The sequence below is a fragment of the Chiloscyllium punctatum genome, chromosome 39, assembly GCF_047496795.1.
Source record: "Chiloscyllium punctatum isolate Juve2018m chromosome 39, sChiPun1.3, whole genome shotgun sequence".
In the NCBI taxonomy this organism is placed as follows: Eukaryota; Metazoa; Chordata; class Chondrichthyes; order Orectolobiformes; family Hemiscylliidae; genus Chiloscyllium; species Chiloscyllium punctatum.
This window is the reverse complement of record NC_092777.1, coordinates 56131344-56155490: the sequence shown is the minus strand read 5'-3', so window position 1 is coordinate 56155490 and position 24147 is coordinate 56131344. Positions and strand designations below refer to the sequence as shown.

The window sequence follows — 24147 nt, the reverse complement described above, 5'->3', positions numbered from 1 at the left end:
ACCAGATACTGAACCCTTTCAAAGGATTTAGTTAAGGAATACTAAGACCCCAAGCCTCCTCTAATTCTGAGTCGATTTCGTTTTTACTCGGTAATTCAAGAAAGAGGGGAATCTGTTAGGATGACTAGGTTAGGATGACTGGCAGAGGCACGTGACTTTGGTTTAACCCTTAATGAGATACTGAGATACCATTTGGTATGTAGGATTAATGATGTAAACCATGCATAAACTCCTACTAGCTGAAGCCCAACTGGACTTCGAACAGGCACTACAACTGGTTTTATTATTGGAAAATGTGGCAAATGGAACATATGAGTTGTAGAGTATTCCAATGGAAGTGGACACATCCGCCAGACCGACTGAGCTTGGGGAACACCACTTGACTAAAAGCAATTGCATAGGCTCACTCAGGGCATATCCTGAACAGAGGGACTCTAGGTCAGCTCACAGCAAAACCCCAAAACAAAGCCAAGCTTAGGTCAAATAGTTAAAAGTTTCTTCAGGATCTGGGCACACAAGCCATTGTAGGTGCCGCCAGTATACAGACTCGAGACAGCAAAGGTATCCCACGAGGCCTGAACTGAGTCAGAGAATTCACAGGCTGTTACCCAGGAGAGTGCACACCCTGGAAAGTCCCCCTTCACCTGGCTTGGAACAGTTTAATTGCTTAGCATCATCCAAATCTGAACCAATCAAAATAAACATCTGGTTAAGTGGTCACCCAGTTCTAATGGAGGTTGGTACTTACAAGGCTGTTTCACTGTTCCAAGTTAACAAAATTTGCTCTGGACTCCAATCCTAATGTTTGTGCAAGACCTTGGCTCGACAGAGAACCTATACTGGGGACCCTTTACAGATTAAGAGGATAAATTTGGTTCTGGTTTGCTTTGAGAAGCAGCCGGTTCAGTTCCCACTGATGGTAGTGAAAGGCTTGGGTCCAAGCTTAACGGGGCCAAATTGGTTGAGAAAGATTCCCCTTGATTGGTCAGCATTTTTTTGATTAGAAAATGGTTGCCTGGGTGAAGTTCTAATTAAATAGTAAACCCTGGACTTGGTTACATGACTGTGCAGGTCCTTTCATTGGCTCAGTGTTCTTAGTCATTGTGGAAGCCTACTCAGAGTGGTTGGACATGTATAGAGTTCATTCACCAAACACAGGGATGACGATAGAAGAATTGTGAGCATCTTTTGCAATACGTGGTCTCCCAGAAGTGTTGATCATACATAATGGGCCATTGTTTACCAGCTGGGAATTTGAGTATTTCCTAAAGTTGAATGGCATTTGGCATACAAGGACAGCTCCATCGTCCAGCAGTCTGGTAGAAAGAGCAGTCCAAATGTTGAAGGCAAGCTTAAAGAAACAGCCTACAGCTTTATTAGATACCTAACTGTCCCGGTTTCTATTTAGAGTCAAAGAGTCATAGAGCTGTACAGCATGGAACCAGACCCTTCAGTCCAACCCGTCCATGCCGATCAGATATCCCAACCCAGTCTAGTCTCACCTACCAGCACCCGGCCCATATCCCTCCAAAAGCTTCCTATTCCTATACCCATTCAGATGCCTTTTAAATGTTGCAATTAGGCCTCATGCATCTAAAAGGATAGCTAATGGGGAGAAGAGTCCACACCAGGTGAAATCTGAATCTGGAGGGGTGTGTGATACGCCAATGCTGGACACAAAGCTCTGCTAAGCAAGAAAGACAGCTTACTTCAGGGTGGTATAGGAACAAAGAGAATGGTCCTGCATGGTGAGAGGCTTGGTCAGCATTGAGGTATACAGTTCAGGTAGGTGCAATGGTCCTGAACAAGCACGTGAATCATATGAAAGCTGCAAATTTGCTATCGGGGTAGGAGCAAAACATCCTTGACGCCTCAGAACAGACGAAAAGTCTGTCTGAACCAGTAGATTCTCCCCCTCCTCAAGTGTTGAAGACATCTTGAGATGGAAACAGAGGATTTCGCTGTCTCAATGCCTTTGCCACCTGAAGAAGAGAATAAATTTCTTCCAAGATGCTCCAGGCCCAAGAGGCAAGCTACTGTGTGTTACACAGTGCCCATAACTGAGGTGGAGTCGGAGGAACCTGGCCCAGTGCTAAGTGCCCCAACAGGAGCTACAGAAAAAAATAACCTGCCTCTGAGCCTGGACTCAGAGGATGTTGTGATTGTAACAAGGTCAGTCAGGTGACCCTCACAGAATATCGGTGTCAAGGACTTTCCACATGTAAATAAAGGGTGACTTGGTGATGGGATATCAGCCTCTGTAGCGTTATTTCTTAAATGAGTGCAGACCCAACAACACTTAAGAAGCTTGACACCATCGAGGATAAAGCAACCCATTTGATTGGCACCACATCCACTCTCTCCACCACCAATGTTCAGTCGCAGCATTGTGTACTATCTACAGGATGGACTGCAGACATTCACCAAAGATCCTCAGACAGCACCTTCCAAACCACAATCACTTCCATCTAAAAGGACAAGGGCAGCAGATACATGGGAACACTACCCCCTGCAAATTCCCCTCCAGCCTACTCAGCGTCCTGACTTGGAAATATAATGGCATTCCTTCACTGTCACTGGGCCAACAGCCAAGAATTCCCTTCCTAAGGGCATTGTAGGTCAACCCACAGCACATGGACTGCAGCAGTTCAAGAAGGCAGCTCAACCCCACCTTCTCAAGGGCAACTAGGGACGGACAATAAATACTGGCCAGCAGTGACGCCCACATCCCACAAAATGAATTTTAAAAATCCACACACATCCACACAGACATGTATTCACACACCCACACATAGATGCACAGACATGTATACACACACATATATACATGCAGACAGCTGCTCACACACACATATCCACATGCATGCAGACATGTATTCGCACCTACATGTACATAGATATGTATTCACACAAGCCCCCACGTGACATAGACATGTGTTGGCACACATATACATGCAGACATATATTCACACACACAGTCACACGCATGTAAGTCCCACACATGCACACCGAGATTGAGAATTCACACGCACATTTGCCATTCCTGCCACATTCTGGAATAATCTGAGCATGTCCCTTGTCTATGTCTGTCTAAAAGAATGGCAGTGGGCAGGTATGTGATATTTTAGCCAACCACCAAATAAACATTTCCTTGTGATTCCCAAGCAGAGCTTCTTTTGCACTTTGTATGTGTTTTTAGAAGTCACAATGTTCAAAGAACTGTGGTAAAGTTGATCATCTGCAGTTCCCACTTGATGCAGTTGATGTGATGATGCCGGTGAGGTCAGTCGCTGCTCGGTATCTGGCTTGAGGAGGCGTTATTGGGTTTAAACCTTCGGGGCAGACAGCATCCGAGGAGCAGGAGAATCGATGTTTCGGGCATAAGCCCTTCTTCAGGAGCAGATTCTCCTGCCCCTCGGATGCTGCCTGGCCTGTTGTGTTTTTCCAGCACCACATTTTTCAACTCTGGTCTCCAGCATCTGCAGTCCTCACTTTCTCCTTTAAGCCTTCAGGGAACAGGTGTCATCAGTCAACACACGAAGCCCATCTTGGTTGATTTGCCCTCTGCCTGCCTCATAGCGTGGGCACCCATCTCTCTGCAGCTGCTGGAGTCTACTTTTTGTGGGAGTTGTTCTGGAGCAGGCTGGTGAGCTCTAATAAAAACCCGCGTGCAGCACGAAATGTTCAAAGAATGCACTGATATTTGTAACAAACGCTGCCAAATGGTTCAGAGGAACAGAAACATCTGCAAGTGCAATGCTGCTTGTTTGGGATGTACGTTGCAGTATTGGGTGTGAGAACGAGAAGGATTGCAGGGAGGTGGGGTTCGGTGACCTGCCAGAATGCAGAAGATTGATCTGTACAAGACTGGACTAAGGAGAGGGAAATGTATCCGTCACAGCTCTTGTTCACAATCGTCCCTCTAGCTAATGTTTGGAGGAAATCTGTGGGGTCAGCGTTAGGCAAGTGCACAGTTTGTGTGTGTCGCTTTGCACAATCATTGCCGTTCTCGAAACCACACAATCACCGAATTGTTGCAGCACAGAAAGAGGCCATTCGGCCCATCATGCCTACACTGGAGTGATGACCCAGTGCCAATCTGCTGCCTTTCCCCCATATCCTTGCACTCTATTTCTATCCAAATGATCATTCAGTGGCTCCACCACATTTCCAGACAGTGTACTCCAGACCGTAACTACTCGCTGTTTGAAAGTTTGTCATTTCTCTCAACACCCTTGCTTTGTTTGTGCATCACTTAAACTCTATGCCCTCTTGTCCTTGTTTCTTTTATGAGTGGAGGCAGTTTCTCCCCACCCACTCTATGCAGCTCACTCATAATTTGGAAAACCGCCATGAAATCTCCCCTCAACCTTTTCCTCTCCCAGGAGAACAGTCCCAACTTTTTCAATCTCTCCTCAGAACTGAAGTTTCCCTTTCCTGGAACTATTCTTGTGAACCGTTTCTTCCCTCTCTCCTTCCTATAATGTGGTGTCCACAATTGCACACAATATTCCAGCTGAATTCGAACAAGTATCTTGTACAAGTCCAACATCACCAGCTCCCTCTCGATACAGGCTGCTGAGGGCTGGCCACTTGAGTGAGCACTCTTTGCAATCTCTACCTCAGAGGGCTGTGGAAATTCATTCATTGAATATGTTCAAGACAGAGATCAATAAATTTCAGTAGCCTGATGAGATTGAGAAAAGGAGGCAGCATTGGAAAGTGGCATTGAGGTAGATGACCAGCTATGATCTAATTGAATGTTAGAGCAAGCTCAGTGGACTGAATGGCCTACTCCTGCCAATAATTTACTTTGGTAAAAACAAGGACTGCAGATGCTGGAAACCAGAGTCTAGATTAGAGTGGTGCTGGAAAAGCGCAGCAGGTCAGGCAGCATCTGAGGAGCAGGAAAATCGACATTTAGGGCAAACGCCCTTCATCAGGAATAGAGCCTTTCATCAGCTCTTCGGCTTTTGCCCGAAAGGTCGATTTTCCTGCTCCTCAGATGCTGCCTGACCTGCTGTGCTTTTCCAGCACCAATAATACACTCTGGGCCTATTGTCACCTGACTGCTCTCAACCTGCAAATGTTCCGTGTTTGAAAGATTTTTAGAAAAGACCATTGTTACAGAAGATTGCCAGTTCTGATTGGAAATATCTCTTGAAGAGTCATCCCATGACTTTTCCTCCAACCCTCCATTGGCTGCTTTGTCTGTCTATGTTTGCGATTCACTGCCTCTCCAGCCTGATTGGATGATTCCAACCATCAATCAAATAGTTCAATCTTCTCCAAGTCTGCTACTTTCACCAATGGATGGTGGCTCAGTGGTTAGCACTGCTGCCTCACAGCACCAGGGATCCGGGTTTGATTCCACACTCAGGCGACTATGTGGAGTTTGCACATTCCCCCAGTTACTGCTGGGAGCTCCAGTTTCCTCCTATGCTACAAAGATGTGGAGGTTAGGTAGATTGGACTTGGGAAAGGCAGCATTATCAGGTAAGGGCTTGGATCTGGATAGGATACTGTTGGGATGGTCATTATGGACTTACTAGGCTTCTGCACTGTAGAAACTCTATTTTTCTATGAAAGCAGTTTGAAGTACTTTTGTTTTCAAACCGCATTTTTTTCCTACTGCTATGATTTTTCTCCTAAATTGCTCTCAGCACTATGCTAGAGGCTAGACATTAATCCCTGGAGACTCCGGGACAGTGCTGGAGGGTTGAGAAGCTTATCACTGTCAAGTTGCAAAGTGAGGAAGGATGATCCCACGATAATATCCCAGTAAAAATACCCCAGCGATGGGAGTGTGCAGCTCATTGACAACTCATTTGTGATTCGCGACACTTACCAGTTAGATTGCATTAACATGAAAAGAAATAGAACAAAATTAAGTCATGAAATGTAAGAACTGTTTTTATTCTGCTAATGAAAAGGCTAATCATTATGCCACACTTTATAGATACAAATAATTAGTTTAACAAAAGCCATTATTGTGGTCTACATTGATCTGATTGAATGATATGGCTACATATTGTTGTAGATAATGCTTTTGGTTCAAGGAGCACATTTTATGTTGACAGCTATTATTGGTTGTATTGTAGCTGAGACAAATTATTCTGAATATGCTATCAGAACTTTTTATTTAATCATGGGGAATCAATAGCCAATAAAGTTCTTATTTACATGCATCCTAAGTTGATTTTGTTTTAAAGATGAATTCACTGACAAAAATCCAGTTAAAATATCCAATCACCCAATACTTCAGAGATAGTGTGATACTTTTGACTCAAAAGTAGCACAGTCAGAAAATAAAATAGCTTTAGTATCTATAATTGTTTTTAGGCATGATAGGGAGGAACTTGTAAGAATCTCCATCAATTATTAAATGATCAATTATAATTTTCTGGGATAATGAGAAATTCTTGTTCATGCGGTCTGGCAACCCTTGACCTGGAAACAGTACCAATAGGCAGTAATTTAAGGGTTTTCATTAATTCATGGGATGTGGACATATCTGTCTGTGCCAGCATTTATTGTCCAAACCTAACTGCCAAGAGTAGTTAAGAAATGAAAGGGTTCAGAAAAGATTTACAAGGATGTTGCTAGGGTTGGAGGATTTGAGCATAAGGAGAGGCTGAACAGGCTGGGGCTGTTTTCCCTGGATCGTTGGAGGCTGAGGGGTGACCTTATAGAGGTTTACAAAATTATGAGGGGTATGGATAGGGTAAATAGGCAAAGTCTTTTCCCTGGGGTCGGGGAGTCCAGAACTAGAGGGCATAGGTTTAGGGTGAGAGGGGAAAGATATAAAAGAGACCTGAGGGGCAAGTTTTTCACACAGAGGGTGGTATGTGTATGGAATGAGCTGCCAGAGGAAGTGGTGGAGGCTGGTACAATTGCAACATTTAAGAGGCATTTGGATAGGTATATGAATAGGAAGGGTTTTGAGGGATATTGGCCAGGTGCTGGCAGGTGGGACTAGATTGGGTTGGGATATCTGGTCGGCATGGACGGGTTGGACTGAAGGGTCTGTTTCCATGCTGTACATCTCTATGACTCTATTCCCTCTAGTTCTGGACTCCCCAACCATGCCCCTCATAATTTTGTAAACTTCTATAAGGTCACCCCTCAGCCTCCGATGCTCCAGGGAAAACAGTCCCAGCCTGTTCAGCCTCTCCCTGTAGCTCAGATCCTCCAACCCTGGCAACATCCTTGTAAATCTTTTCAGAACCCTTTCAAGTTTCACAACATCTTTCCGATAGGAAGGAGACCAGAATTGCATGCAATATTCCAACAGTGACCTAACCAATGTCCTGTACAGCAGCAACATGACCTCCCAACTCCTGTACTCAATAAAAGAAAGCATACCAAACACCTTCTTCACTATCCTATCAACCTGCAACTCCACTTTCAAGGAGCTATGAACCTGCACTCCAAGGTCTCATTGTTCAGCAACACTCCCTAGGACCTTACCATTAAGTGTATAAGTCCTGCTAAGATTTGCTTTCCCAAAATGCAGCATCTCGCATTTATCTGAATTAAACTCCATCTGCCACTTCTCAGCTCATTGGCTCATCTGGTCCAGATCCTGTTGTAATCTGAGGTAATCCTCTTTGCGGTCCACTACACCTCCAATTTTGGTGTCATCTGCAAACTTACTAACTATACCTCTTAATCTTGCATCCAAATCATTTATGTAAATGACAAAAAGTAGAGGACCCAGCACCGATCCTTGTGGCACTCCACTGGTCACAGGCCTCCAGTCTGAAAAACAACCCTCCACTACCATCTACCTTTGAGCCAGTTCTGTATCCAAATGACTAGTTCTCCCTGTATTTCATGAGATCTAACCTTGCTAATGAGTCTCCCATGGGGAACCTTGTTGAACGCCTTACTGCATACCATATAGATCACATCTACTGCTCTGCCTTCATCAATCGTCTTTGTTACTTCTTCCAAAAACTCAATCAAGTTTGTGAGACATGATTTCCCACACACAAAGCCATGCTGACTATCCCTAATCAGTTCTTGCCTTTCCAAATACTTGTACATCCTTTCCCTCAGGATTCCCTCCAACAACTTGCCCACCACCGACATCAGGCTCACTGGTCTATAGTTCCCTGGCTTGTCCTTACCACCCTTCTAATCACACTCCTGACTTATGCACTTGAGCAGGGCAAACAAAGGAAAGGAATGCACAATAAACAGGACGATATTGAGAGGGGCAGAGGAAGAGAGAGACCTTGGGATGCAAGTCCACAGGTGCCTGGACAGTAGGTAAGGTGATGGAGAAAGCATATGGTGGACAGGTTTTAGGATCAGGAGGCGAGTTCCGAATCACAGAATCCCCAGCCCCAGTAAAATGTACATAAAGTGAGATCTTGTTTCAGTTTTTTACATTTGGGATCTTTCATTAAATTTGGTCAATTTATTTTACAGTTTCCCATCAGGAATTGTCACAGTTCATTCTATTTTAATTTTGATTTATCTTCTTCAAATTCACATATATACACATCCAAATTGGGCATTATTAGAGAGATTTGGCAGCTTGCCAAGTATCTGGCTTCAGAATCTGAATTTTCATTTTGCGGGCCTCAATAATTTTATTTCAGACAAATGAGCCACTGAATTAGGCAGCAAATTCCAGGCACTCACACCCGATGGGTGAAAAAGCTTTTCCTCAAATCTGCATCCTTCCACCAATCACCATAAATCTGTGTTCCTAGTAAATGCCCTCTTCCCTGAGTGAAATAGGTTTCGCCTGTCCACTCTTTTCAAGCCTTTCAGTATTTTGTACATTGCTCAGCCTCCTCTGTTCTAAGGAAAACAGTCCCAACCTGACTAATGTTTCCTCACTACTCTGGAAATATTCTTGTAAATATCTTTTGTATTTAATTCAGGCAATTAGATACTTCCTGGTGAGCAGAACTCGAGGTGTGGCCTAGCTAGTGTCTTCTACAGTTCCAGCATTACATTCTTGTTTTTGTATTCATATTTCATCCAATGAAGGAGAACATCCCATATGCTTCGTACAATTCCTTACCTACTGTCCTGCAAGGTCTCTCACTTCCTCTGCCCCTCTCAATATCCTCCCATTTATTGTGCATTCCTTTCCTTTGTTTGCTCTCCTCAAGTGCATAACTTTGTACTTCTCCAGATTGAATTCCATTTTCCACATTTCCCCCTCGCCACCCACGCACTCACCCAACCCAACCAATCCACCCACCCAACCCACCTAACCCATCCACCCAACCACCCAACCCACAAACCCACCCAACCCAATCAACCTACCCACCCGACCACCCAACCAACCCACCCAACCCAACCAATCCACCTACCCACCCAACCACCCACCCAACCCACCTAACCCATCCACCCAACCACCCAACCCACAAACCCACCCAACAACCCATCCAACCTACCCACCCAACCCACACACCTACCCAACCCACACACTACCCAACCACCCAACCCAACCCACCCAACCACTCACCCAACCCACACAACCTACACACCCACCCACCCACTGACATCTTCCTCCAGTCAACAGCCATCCTCTTCACGCTTGACTACATGACCTATATTTGTGCTGTCTGCAAATTTCCTAATCACATCTTCCACCTTGAGTCTAAATCATTAATATACAACATGAACAATAGGGACCCAACTCTGAACGTGCTACATTTATTTTTTAATTTTAATTATTTTTATGGTGTTGCATTAGCGCTCCAAAAGTTCTAACCATCTCAAGTGTGGCCGTCTTGATACTGTGACAGCCTTGTGCCTCCTCGTTTTATTTAATAAAGCAGCAGTATGCTGCATTTCATACAGAGTTCCAGTCAGCCGATCGAGGCCGTTGAGAATATTACAAAGGCTTGAAACAAATGATCAAAAGCATGAACTAAATTGTATAGAGTTATCTGTTACAGTGTACTACACTGAACCAGGAGCACAGGACAGGTATAATTTTAATACATTCCATCAGAAATTTCACCAGCTCTTCTCCAGTAATTAGAAATCTCTTGGAATTTTTTTTAAAAAAAGCAAAAGCACTGGATGTAATCTTCTTATGCCTCTGGGAAAACAAACTGCTGTTTTGAGCTCTATCCCTTGTGCTGTGTGGTTGCCATGCTGTACACAAACAGACACAGAATGCTTTGCAGCTTCAGTACATATTGCAGCATTGAACAATGAGCAGTGAGGAAACGGTCCAAATCTCACATCCATGCCGATGTGATGCATGAAAAAAAAACCACACACATCTCCAGGACAGTGGTTTCATTCTAAGCACGGGGTTAGATGGTTCAACTGAATGAAAATACCGTGGAACTGTCAACATTTATCAGAGAAAAAAAAGGCTGGGTGGTTTATAGATTAGGAAAATGTAAGCTTTGCAGTGGTAGTTGATCTGGAACTTATTGTTTTCATGCAGGCTGGTCAGCTATTTTTGGCACAAAATTAAAGTACTTTTATTATTGACACTACGTAATGCTGCAGTTCACAGAAACCATGCCCAATTCTGCATTGAAGTGCTGGGGCCAATTTACAAAATCACATCCTTTTCATACTCGTAAAAGCAGGGTCGGCATTTAACACTCCACATTCTCGACAGGGCAAGGCACAACCTTCGAGAATAAAGGTGAGTAAGGCCCTCTGAAATGCGTAAGGAAGGCAGTTAACCACCCGGCGTTGAGTAGAATGCAGCCATTTAAAAGAACGAAAGCATCTGAGGTTTCTGGATTTGTGGAGGAGAAGGTCTCAGAGGAGATCAAATCTGTTCTCCCCCCTGCAGACGCAAACGTTTTACAGCACAGGGCCTGGATGGTGTGAAGCCATTAGGTCCCAATCCCACCCCCATGTTTAATTACCATTTGAGACATTTCTTTGCCACAATTCTGCTCGGAAAGTAGTACTTTGTATCGTGAAATAATTAACTATTTGCTTTTGAGGATTAAATCTGAATTGGAAAAGCACAGATCAAAATTAATTATTTTCTCTGCCTGAATATTGGTCAGAACGAATGTGCTGTATAAGTACAGGGTCATCTATTTGCAGTGTTAACAGAGAAATTATGATTGGCTATAATGTTTTCTTCTATAATAGAATGCAGCATTGTGTGAAAGTTTGGTGAAAAATATTGTGTAACACAGAGAGCACTGCTGTCTGCAATAAAATAACAACTGCAGAATGTTAAAGACCACATCTGCTTGGAGAAGTTAATTTTATTCTGTTATCTAATCAAGTGTTCGATCTGATGCAGAGCCTCATAAATGATGTAAGAAGTTAACCCTTAATAAATCCAATAATGCACTTATCTGTCTTTTATTAATGGGAGTTTAAGTTAGTGGTGAAGATGGAATGTTAAAGTGAACTGCTGCCCCCATGTGTAAGGTTTATTGGCATTAACTTGTCCTGGCTCTGAGGGGAAATGTTGGATTTCTTTTTTTCATTGTTTCCAACCGTTACTGCCCAGTCAGGTTTCAAACAAGGAAGAAAGCTGCTCAGTGCATTTCCTGCAACACTTTCAAATCTGTCACAAAAAAACTTAAAATGGAAACTCGAAAGTTGAAATGAAGGTCTGGACCCCTGACAGTTCTCCTCAATGGCCTTGCCAGGTTGTGTGTGAACAGTATTCTGGAGACTGATATCCACCTTTATTAACCACAGGAGGAGGGAAGGGGTTTTTCTCATTTATTCACAAAATGATGATGTCATTTACTGAGCCAGCATTTATTCCCTATCCCTAATTGCCCAGAGGGCAGTTAAGAGTCAACCACATTGCTGTGGGTCTGGAGTCACACGTGGGTCAGACCAGGTAAAGATGGTGCTTTCCTTCCCTAAAGGGACATTACTGACCCAGATAGGTTTTTACGGACAATTGACAATGGATTTGTGGTTGTCATTAATCATAATGGGTGGTGCGATGGCTCAGTAGTCGACATTGCTGCCTCACAGTATCAAGGGCCCAGGTTCGATTCCAGCCTCAGGCAACTGTCTGTATGGAGCTTCATATTCTCCCAGTGTTGGCACGGGTTTCCTCTGGGTGCTCTGGTTTCCTCCGACAGTGCAAAGATGTATCCAAAGGGCGGATTGGCTGTGCTGAATTGCCCATCGTGTTCAGGGATGTGTAGGTTAGGTGCATTAGTCAGGGGAAATGTAAAGTAGTAGGGGAATGGTTCTGGGTGGGATACTCTTCAAAGGGTCAGTGTGGACTTGTTGGGCCAAATGGCCAGTTTCCACACTGCTGGAATTCTATCATAATTCCTGATTTTTTTATTGAATTAAAATTTCACCTTCTACCATGGTGGGATTTGAGCCCAGATCCCTGAACATTGCCTGGGTCTCTGGATTAACAGAACAGCAATAATACCACTAGGCCATTTGAAAGGAATTTGCACTACTCATAGAGTTATAGAGATGTACAGCATGGAAACAGACCCTTCAGTCTAATCCGTCCATGCCGACCAGATATCCCAAACCAATCTAGTCCCACCTGCCAGCACCCCGCCCATATCCCTCCAAACCCTTCCTATTCATATACCCATCTGGATGCATTTTTAATGTTGCAATTGTACTAACCTCCATTCCTCTGGTCACTCATTCCAGACACGTACCACCCTCTGTGTGAAAAATTTGCCCCTCAGGTCTCTTTATATCTTTCTCCTCTCACCCTAAATCTATATCTTCTAGTTCTGGACACCCACACCCAGGGAAGAGACTTTGTCTATTTATTCTATCCATGCCCCTCATGATTTTACAAACCTCTATAAGGTCACCCCTCAGCTTCCAATGCTTCAGGGAAAATGGCCTCAGCCTATTCAGCCTCTCCCTATAGCTCAAACCCTCCAACCCTGGCAACATGCTTGCAAATCTTTTCTGAACACTTTCAAGTTTCACAACATCTTTCCGATAGGAAGGAGCCCAGAACTCCATGCATAATTCCAAAAGTGCCCTAACCAATGTCCTGTATACCCACAACATGACCTCCCAACTCTTGTACTCAATACTCTGACCAATAAAGGAAAGCATACCAAATGCCTCCTTCACTATCCTATCTACCTGTGACTCCACTTTCAAGGAGCTATGAACCTGCACTCCAAGGTCTCTTTGTTCAGCAACACTCCCTAGGACCTTACCATTAAGTGCATAAGTCCTGCTAAGATTTGCTTTCCCAAAATGCAGCACCTCGCATTTATCTGAATTAAACTCCATCTGCTACTTCTCAGCCCATTGGCCCGTCTGATCAAGATACCAATGTAATCTGAAAAAGCCTTCTTCACTGTCCACTACACCTCCAATTTTGGTGACATCTGCAAACTTACTAACTGTACCTGTTATGCTCGGATCTAAATCATTTATGTAAATGACGAAAAGTAATGGCCCATCACCGATCCTTGTGGCACTCCACTGGTCACAGGCCTCCAGTCTGAAAACAACCCTCCACCACCACCCTTTGTCTTCTACCTTTGAGCCAGTTCTGTATCCAAATGGCTAGTTCTCCCTGTATTTCATGAGATCTAACCTTGCTAACCAGTCTCCCATGGGGAACCTTTTTGAACACCTTACTGAAGTCCAGATAGATCACATCTACTGCTCTGCCTTCATCAATCCCGCCCTTCCAATCACCACCACTTCCCGCACCTCCACCCTTGAACCCCGCCCCTCCAATCGCCACTGCCGCGTCTGTTCCCAGGAGGACCAAATGGCCTCCTTCTTCAAAGACCGCAATTTCCCCTCCAACTTGGTCGACAATGCTCTCCACCGCATCTCCTCCACTTCCCGCACCTCCGCCCTTGAGCCCCACCCCTCCAATCGCCATAAGATTACATCTCCCCCCACCCTGCCCCCTGTAAAAACGCCAAACCATTTTCCCAATTCCTTCGCCTCTGCCACATCTGCTCCCAGGAGGACCAATTCCAATACCGAACAACCCAGATGGCCTCCTTCTTCAAAGGCTGCAATTTCCCCTCAGACGCAGTTGACGATGCTCTCCACTGCATCTCCTCCACTTCCCGCTCCTCCGCCCTTGAACTCCACCCCTCCAATTGCCACCAGGACAGAACCCCACTGGTCCTCACCTTCCACCCCACCAACCTCCGGACACATCGTATTATCCTCCGTCATTTCCGTCACCTCCAGACAGACCCCACCACCAGGGATATATTTCCCTCCCCATCCCTATCAGCGTTCCGGAGAGACCACTCCCTCCGCGACTCCCTCGTCAGGTCCACACCCCCCACCAATCCAAACTCCACTCCCAGCACCTTCCTCTGCAACCGCAAGAAATGCAAAATTTACGCCCACACCCCCCCACCCCCCCCCCCCACCTCCCTCCAAGGCCCCAGTGGATCCTTCCATATCCGTCGCAAATTCACCTGCACCTCCACACACATCATTTACTGTATCCCCTGCACCGGATGTGGTCTCCTCTACACTGGGGAGACAGGCCGCCTAATTGCAGAACGTTTCAGGGAACACCTCTGGGACACCCGCACCAACCAACCCAACCACCCCGTGGCTGAACACTTTAACTCCCCTTCCCATTCTGCCAAGGACATGCAGGTCCTTGGCCTCCTCCAACGCCAAACCACGGCCACACGACACCTGGAGGAAGAGTGCCTCATCTTCCGCCTAGGAACCCTCCAACCACAAGGGATGAACTCAGATATCTCCAGTTTCCTCATTTCCCCTCCCCCCACCTTATCTCAGTCCCAACTCCTGGATTCAGCACCACCCTCTTGACCTGCAATCTTCTTCCCGACCTTTCCGCCCCCACCTCCTCTCCGGCCTATCACCCTCACCCTCACTCTCACCTCCTTCCACCTATCGTATTTCCAGTACCCCCCCCCCCCCCCACACCTTTTATCTCAGCCCGCTTGGCACACCAGCCTCATTCTTGAAGAAGGGCTTATGCCCGAAACGTTGATTCTCCTGCTCCTCGGATGCTGCCTGGCCTGCTGCGCTTTTCCAGCACCACACTTTTCAACTCTGGTCTCCAGCATCTGCAGTCCTCACTTTCTCCTCATCAATTCTCCTTGTTACTTCCTCAAGAAACTCAATCAAGTTTGTGAGACATGACTTCCCACGCACAAAGCCATGTTGATGATCCCTAATCAATCCTTGTCTTTCAAATACATGTACATCCTGTCCCTCAGGATTCCCTCCAACAACCTGCCCACGACCGAGGTCAAGCTCACCGGTCTATAGTTCCTTGGCTTGTCCTTACCACCTTTCTTCAACAGTGGCACCATGTTAGCCAACTTCCAGTCTTTAGGCTGTGACTATCAATGATACAAATATCTCAGCAAGAGGTCCAGCAATCATTTCCCTAGCTTCCCACAGAGTTCTCGGGTACACCTGGTCAGGTCCTGGGGATTTATCCACCTTTATGTGTTTCAAGACATCCAGCACTTCCTCCTCTGTAGTGTGGACATTTTGCAAGGTGTCACCATCTATTTCCCCACATTCTCTATCTTCCTTGTCCTTTTCCACAGAAAACACTGATGCAAAATACTCGTTTAGTATTTCACCCATCTCCTGTGGCACCACACAAAGGCTGCCTTGCTGATCTTTGAGGGGTCCTATTCTCTCCCTCGTTACCCTTTTGTCCTTAATTGTAAAAATCCTTTGGATTCTCCTTATTTCTATTTGCCAAAGCTATCTCATGTCCCCTTTTTGCCCTCCTGATTTCCCTCTTAAGTATACTCCTACTTTCTTTATACTAAGGATTCACTCGATCTATCCTGTCTATACCTGACATATGCTTCCTGCTTTTTCTTAACCAAACCTTCAATTTCTTTCGCCATCCAGCATTCCCTATACCTACCAGCCTTTCCTTTCACCCTAACAGGAATATACTTTCTCTGGACTCTTGTTATCTCATTTCTGAAGGCTTCCTATTTTCCAGCTGTCCCTTTACCTGTGAACATCTGCCCCAATCAGCTTTTGAAAGTTCTTGCTTAATACCATCAAAATTAGCCTTCCTCCAATCTAGAATTTCAACAGTTAGATTTGGTCTATCCTTTTCCATTACTATTTTAAAATTAATAGAATTATGGTCGCTGGCCCCAAAGTGCTCCCCCACTGACACCTCAGTCACCTGCCCTGCCTTATTTCCCAAGAGTAGGTCAAGTTTTGCATGTTCTCCAATAGGTACATCCACATACTGAATCAGAAAATTGTCTTGTACACAATTAACAAATTTGTCTCCATCTAAACCCTTAACACTATGGCAGTCCCAGTCTATGTCTGGAAAGTTAAAATCCCCTACCATAACCAGCCTATTGTTCTTCCAGATAACTGAGATTTCCTTCCAAGTTTGTTTCTGGAATTCCCTCTGACTATTAGGGGGTCTATAATACAATCCCAATAAGGTGATCATCCCTTTCTTATTTCTCAGTTCAACCCAAATAACTTCCCCGGATGTATTTCCGGGAATATCCTCCCTCAGTACAGCTGTAATGCTATCCTTTATTAAAAACGCCCTCTCCTTCTTTTCTGTCCTACCTGTAGCATTTGCATCCTGGAACATTAAGCAACCTGTCCTGTCCATCCCTGAGCCAAGTTTCTATAATTGGTATGATATCCCAGTCCCATGTTCCGAACCATACTCCGAGTTCATCTGCCTTCCCTGTTAGGCCTCTTGCATTGAAATAAATGCAGTTTAATTTTTCAGTCCTACCTTGGCCTTTGCTTTGTCCCTGCCTGCCCTGACTGTTTGACTCAGTTTTGTTCTCAACTGTACCAGTCTCAGCTTGATCTCTTTCCTCACTATCTCCCTGGGTCCTATCCCTCCACCTTACTAGCTTAAATCCTCCCAAGCAGCTCTAGCAAATCTCCCTGCCAGTATATTAGTCCCCTTCCAATTTCAGTGCAATCCATCCTTCTTGTGCAGGTCACTTCTATCCTAAGAGAGATTCCAATGATCCAAAAATGTGAATCCTTCTTCTCTATACCAGCTCCTCAGCCATGCATTCATCTGCTCTATCCTCCTATTTCTGCCCTCACTAGCTCGTAGCACTGGGAGTAATCCAGATATTACTACTCTCGAGGATCTCCTTTTTAAATTCCTGCCTCTCTGTAATCTCCCTTCAGAATCTCATCCTTTTCCCTTCCTATGTCGATGGTTCCAATGTGGACAATGACCTCCTGCTGGCCCTTTCTTCCTTGAGAACATGCTGCACCCTCTCTGAGACATCCTTGAACCTGGCACCAGGAAGACAAAGCACCGTTCTGATTTTTTTGCTGCTGGCCACAGAAACGTCTGTCTGTGCCTCAGACTAGAGAGTCTCCTAGCACAATTGATCTCTTGTAATCCGATGTACCCCTCGTTGCAATAGAGCCAGTCTCAATACCAGAAACTTGACTGTTCGTGCTGCATTCCCCTGAGAATCCATCACCCCTACATTTTCCAAAACAGCGTACTTGTTTGAAATAGATATAGCCACAGCACACTCCTGCACTAGCTGCTTACCTTGCTTACCTTTCCTGGAGTTAAGCCATTTATATAACTGTATCTGCGACTTTTCCCCCTTTCTATAACTGCCATCCATCACAGCCCCTTGCTCTTGTAAATTCCTTGATGCCTCTAACTATCTTTCCAACCAATCCATTCAATCTGATAGGATTCACAACCGACAACATTTATTGTAGATATTGCCCTTAGTAACCCGTAAACCCTCCCTAAACTCCCACATCCGTCAAGAAGAGCATATACTCAGAGCTATTTTTGCTTCTTTCAATCTACAGACCCAGAAAATAGCAGTGTCTTATTCTTCTACAAAACACTGCTCCAGGTTGAATGAATACTTATGGCTTATATTTTTAAGTTTAATCAAGAGGCATATCTCAATAAAATATATAATCAAGAAAGAACCCACTATACTCACTATTGCAGACTTACTGTGAGGCCACGCTTAAAATATTCACTGATCTGTTTCTGTGCTGTGACCTCTCCCAAACAGGTTCCTCCAAGATTACTTGTGCATTTCACTGATTGTTAATTTTCCCAGAATCACTCCAATGTCCTGCGATACATGAATTCAAACAACAAAGGCAGTAACTGCACAGGTTCACGGCTGTGTCAGGGAGCAGCGTGGGTTTCTCTCTCTCTCTCTCTCTCCTCTGCACTGTCCTCACCATGTGCTCCCTTTGACTGTTACTCTCTATTTTCAAACTGACGTTGTTTTGACTTTTGTTTTTACAAAGTTCCAAGACAATCCAACAACATATAAAACAGTAATTGCTGCTCCTGGAATTTGAGGAAATCACCTCCAACACCTAAAATACCTTAAAAAAAAGGAGCAGCCTGTTACAGTCAGAAAATTTTCCCATCCTCCATCTTTTTGGTGGCTGTGTTTCTAACCATCTGCTTCAGTGTCATCTTGGTCCGTATATTTATCCCCACGCTATCATTGAATCTCCTAACAAAGATATTGTTACTCAGGGTATATATTATTGAAGGTAAAAGGTAAAGTCACCATATGCCTCCTAGACCATAGCGCAGCTCTGTCTTTGGAGAGAGAGAGAGAGAGAGAGAGGACTGGTGCTCATTTAATCTGAGTGTCACCACACCTTAGTCAAGGGGAGAGCTTGAGAAGGAGACGCAAAAGTTATTTGGTAGAGCTGTTAAAAGACCCCTGTTATTGAAGCATTTTGCCTTGCACTCATCAGGACAATTGACAAGAATACCAATGAAAAGAAGCATTTATACTGTGTGAAATGAGTGTGCTAATTGGTCAACAGGTAGAGGCATTGACATAGAGAATGCATCAGTTAATGATGATTGATAGTTAACTGCCAAGTTTTAAGAATTTTTTATATGATTACCTGACCTTGACAAATGATTAGAAAAGGCATTGTCAAGGAGATGGTGGTGGCATGGGAGTGCTCTATAATCTGTTAGTCTGGATCAAAATGTTCTGTGAGCCTTGTTATTAAGATAAATTACAATAGATGAATATCTGTCTAATTGAACGATGACCCTGAGATTCAATCAGTCAATTATGAACCATGATGAATTTGGTTCTGAAAAAGTAGTCAAAAGGCATATATTAAATAAAGGCAATGCATGAGACAGAAACTGACACTGCTATAGGTATCAAACCTTGTGTAGATCAATATGTTGTAGAAGTGAATTATTTATAGAATTGAGACGATATTTTTGAAAGCAGAGATTTGATTTCCTACTTTATACAGAGCAAAATTCAAAGTGTCTCATTCCTTTTAAAAATTATACTTCAGACAGTAAATTGGTCCTGAAAGTTTGGTGAAGTCAAGAGACACTGGGCACTCCTGGCAGACATTTGGAAGACAAACTCTATCCGTTATAATAATTACGACTCAATCAAACAAATAAATTTCCTACAGTCCAGATCAAAGACTGGGAAGTATTTCTGGGCTAGTTAGCCTGAACCCCAGGTGAACATTCTGGGGACATTGGTGTGAAAACCCCCACTGTGGAAGATGACAACATTCAAATTCTGGGATTTAAAAGGAAACCCCATTGTAGATTGCCATAATGCCCACCTAGTTTACTAATGTCTTAGAGGGAAGGAAATCTGCCTTCCGATTCTGGCACAAATGTGGCTCCAAACCCACAGCAAATTGAGGTTAAAAATCACACAACACCAGGTTATAGTCCAACAGGTTTAATTGGAAGCACACTAGCTTTCGGAGCGATGCTCCTTCATCAGGTGATTGTGGAAGGCTCGATCTGGAGGGCTCGATTGTAACAGCCCTCCACAATCACCTGATGAAGGAGTGTCGCTCCGAAAGCTAGTGTGCTTCCAATTAAACCTGTTGGACTATAATCTGGTGTTGTGTGATTTTTAACTTTGTACACCCCAGCCCAACACCGGCATCTCTGAATCATCACAGCAATTTGGTTAACCCTTAACTGCCCTCAGACCAATTAGAAGTGGATAGTACAGGGTGACTCTCATATCCACAGAATCGTTTTTAGCGGTTTCAGTTACCCGTGGTTTACTACAGCCGGAACATATTATGGGAATGTTCCAGAACCAGGGTTCCCTAAGTTGCTGGGAAGCTGCACTTCCCATTGAAATTAATAGGTTCACTCCTATCTGTGGGGTTTCAGACTTCTGCGGTAGGGCCCAGAACTTATCCCCCATGGGTATGGGGGGGACTACTGTAAGTGTAAGAGCAGCCAGCAATACCCACATCCATGGAATGAATTTTAAACATCATCCCATCCAGTTCAGCTATTTAAAACTAAATAGCTTTGACTTGCAATCGCAAATGTTTTGGTCAGTATTGGGAGCCCTGTACTGAAGAATGGGGTCTTGACATAAAAGATAACATGAGGTAAGGGACAATAAAAGCTAAAACTCTGACAACTTTGAAAGCTTATGGTGACACAGTGGCTCTGTGGTTAGCACTGCTGCCATTAGCGCCAGGGATCCGGGTTCGATTCCAGCCTCAGGTGACTGTCTGTGTGGAGTTTGTACATTCTCCCTGTGTCTGTATGGGTTTCCTCCCACAGTCCAAAGATGTGCAGGTTAGGTGGATTGGCCGTGGTAAATTACCCATAGTGTGCAGGCTTGGTGGGTTAGCAATGGGAAATGCAGGATTATTGGGTAGGTGGGAGTGTGAATCTGGGAGGGATGCTCTGTGCAGGTTTGGTGTTGGCTCGATGCGCCGAAAGGCCTACTTCCAATCTGTGGTGATTCTGTTCAATGATTCCATACAAAACACTCTTAGCTTCTTCTCAAATAAAAGGGAAATGCTGAAAAACAGAAATAAAAACAGAAAGTTTCAGAGGAGCTCAGCAAGTGTCTGTGGAGGGAGAAGCAGAGTCAGTGTTTTGAGTCTGGTATGACTCTTCTTCAGAACTGGAGATGCTGCCAGAGTTGTTGAGTTTCTCCTGCACCTGCTGTTTTTAAATCTCTTTCTCATTGTTCTTTTCACCAGATGCATTTTGCCAACATCAGATGATGCTGCTTTTCATATTTCCACCAAGTTTTAACTCCATTTTGTTCCCCTTTACCCTCTTCATCTGTAGCTGGTTTTTAGTTTCCTCGCTCACAGTAAATCAACTTTTATTAAAAACAAAAATCCCAGTAGCCCCCTGCTGTCAATGCATTGTTTTGTTCGTAAAGTCTGTGTAAAATGCTGGTGCCTTCCTTTCTGAGCAGGGAGGCCTAGTTAATACCTGAAGCTCGATAATGCATGAATATCAAGCACTCATGAAAGATGTCACTGGTGAATGACATTAGTGAGTTCATTAGGACCAGGAAAGCTTGTTGCAGTTTAAGAGGAAGTACCTAATAATGCAGTAACACATTTAACGACAGTGTAAAGCACTTAGCAGGCTGAAATTTGATTAGTTAATAATGGGATTTGATGCACTATTTTCAAACAAAGATAATAATGATGTTGAACAGGGTCTAAAACAACCAATTTAGCTCTTATCAGATGGGAGCACAAATAGACATTTTTTTCCTCCTGACAGATTTTCAGTATAGAATAATGAACTATGAAGAAATGGCTTTTAAATGTCTCATTTCCTTAGAATGCACTTGCATTGGCTTCTCAAAGTATTCAATCACAACGTGTCTGCAACAGCAATCCTTTAATACTTCTTGTGCAGCTGACAAGTCATTCTCCTCTTAGAAATGTTAGAAAGTTTGTTAATCCGATTACATAGTGTACAGCATTTTGAGGAAAATCGCTAAGCGATCTGTGAAACAATTCAGACTTAGACATATGTTTAGGCCCAATTCCAACTCTATGCGAGAGACACAATTGTGAGTGAACGTAAATCTCAGCAAAACTGTGGATCTTCCTAATAGACCAACATTTCTGGTACAGGGGAAGATCCTCTAAATACACAAAGGGAGCAGCCAGTGTGGTCATATGTCATGGTGCGAGCTATGGGTCAGATGGTAAAAGTCTTGCCTCGGAAACAGACGTTTATGAGATCATGCCCCACTCCAGGACTTGAGTGTAATAATCCAGGCTGGCACTCCAATATCGTACTGAGGCAGGGCTGTAAGGTAATGAGCTACATCTGCCTGATGATCTGACCAATATCTGTCCCTTAATCAATATCAGCTTATCCGGTCATTATCATATTACAGTTTGTAGGAGTTTGCTGTGTGCAAACTGGTTTCCAAAGTTTGCGCTTTATAAAAGTGATTGTACATCATAAGTTCTTGAATGGTTCCAATGCACTTTGTGTGTATGCATGTGTTATGTGTGGATGTGTGTGTGTGTGTGTGTGTGTGTGTGTGTCTGTGTGTCCGTGTGTATGTGTGTCCATGTGTATGTGCGTCCGTATATGTGTGTGTTTCTGTGTGTGCGTATCTGTATCTGTGTGTGTGTGTGTTTGTATCTGTGTGTGTGTCTATGTGAGCGTGTCTGTGTGTGGATGCGTGCCTGTGTATGTGCATGACTGTGTGTCTGTGTGTGTGTATCTGTTTTACCTGTGTGTATATGTGTGTGTATCTGTGTGTTTGTATATCTGGGGTGTGTGTATCTGTTGTGTGTGTGCCTCTGTGTGTGTATACCTGTGTGTGTGTCTGTGCATGTGTGTGTGTGCGTGTGGTCTGTGCATGTGTGTCTGTGTGTGCGTGTCTGTGCGTGTCTGTGGGTAGGTCTGTGTATGTATGTCTCTGTATCTGTGTCTGTATGTCTGTGTGTGTGTCTGTGCTTGTGTGTGTATGTCTGAGTGCATGTCTGTGTGTCTGTATGCCAGTGTATGTTTGTGTGTCTGTGCTTGTGCGTGTATGTCTGTGCGTGCATGCCTGTGTTTATGTGTGTGTGTCTACGTCTGTGTGCATATATGTCTGTGTGTGCGTGTCTGTGTGTGTGTGTTTGTGTATGTCTGTCTGTGTGTCTGTGCATGTGAGTGTGTCTGTGTATGTGTATGTGTATCAGTGTGTCTCTGTGTGTCTGTGTGAGTGTGTGTGCATCTGTGTGTGTGTCTGTGTATGTGTGTATCTATGTGTGTGTCTGTGTGTATTTGTATGTGTGTGCATGTGTGTATATCAATGTGTGTGTGCGTGTGTGTATATATCTATGTTTGTGTGTCTGTGCATGTGTGTGTATATATCTATGTTTGTGTGTCTGCGTGTGTGTGTTTGTGTCTATGTGTGTATCTGTGGGTGTCTGTGTGCGTGTGTGTGTTTGTGTCTGTGTGTGTGTATCTGTAGGTGTCTGTGCGCGTGTGTGTGTATTTGCATCTGTGTGTGTATCTGTAGGTGTCTGTGCGTGTGTGTGTTTGTGTCTATGTGTGTATCTGTGGGTGTCTGTGTGTTTGTGTCTGTGTGTGTGTATCTGTGGGTGTCTGTGTGTATCTGATTGTCCCTCAGATACTAATACTCACTCATGTAAAGATCTGTGTGTGGATGGTGAGATTATTGCATGGCGACTACCTCATAGTTCATGACCTCGGCTCTTAAAAAGCACATGTCATCCATTCCAATATCTCCTTATTTGGCTTGGTACCAAATAGTGTTTGACACCACTCCTGTGCAGTGCCTTTGAATGTTTCATTACGTTAAAGGTGTTATGTAAATCCAAGTTGTTGTGATCATCCTTTGAAATCTCCTTTACAAAGAGCAAAGCAGAAGCCGGCAGGAGGGAGGAGGGGTCCCAGTCAGAGAAATGTTCCACCGACAGAGGCTAGAGACACCAGAGAGAAATTAGTTTGATTGATCTGTGGGGCAGTGTGTGAGGAGAATTTGAATAAGCAGCAAGGTCGTCATTGAGGTGCTTGACTAGGTGGCTGAAGAAATGCACTGAGCTGCTATTGAATGACGTTATTCCTGATCCCTGCCTGTCAAACTCCTGGAAGATATCAAAGCAGCATTGCAAAAAAGCTTGTTGTCAAATTGTACAGAGCTGGTGATCAAAGTTATGATGCTGGCTTCTTTGAAGCTCATACGTTATCCAAGAAAGAAGACGTAAACCGATGGTTAGAACATCAGAAATCCTTCATGCCAGCTGATTTCCAAAGTACAGACTTTTCAGCCTCCTGTAAACACCCAAATTCTCAAGCTTTGATCAGGATCAACTCAATTTCCTTAATAATCAGCTAACATGCATTGCAGAGGATTTTGTTTGTTATAAATTCATACTTTTCATAAAAGGGCAATCTATATGTCCATTCACAGGTACCAAAGCAGT

General features: G+C 44.1%; 1 protein-coding gene across 4 annotated transcripts in view; it reads left to right on the top strand.

The window, feature by feature from the left end:
* The window catches only part of aatkb (apoptosis-associated tyrosine kinase b), a 404882-nt gene that overhangs the window by 222451 nt on the left and 158284 nt on the right, over positions 1-24147 (top strand). Inside the window, exon 1 of one of the 4 annotated variants that reach the window (XM_072558769.1) lies at positions 10576-10636. The exons of the other annotated variants lie outside the window; for them this stretch is intronic. The gene's annotated coding sequence lies outside the window, so the exon portion shown is untranslated. Of the gene's footprint in view, positions 1-10575; positions 10637-24147 lie in introns of those variants that run through there. 4 annotated transcript variants of the gene reach the window in all.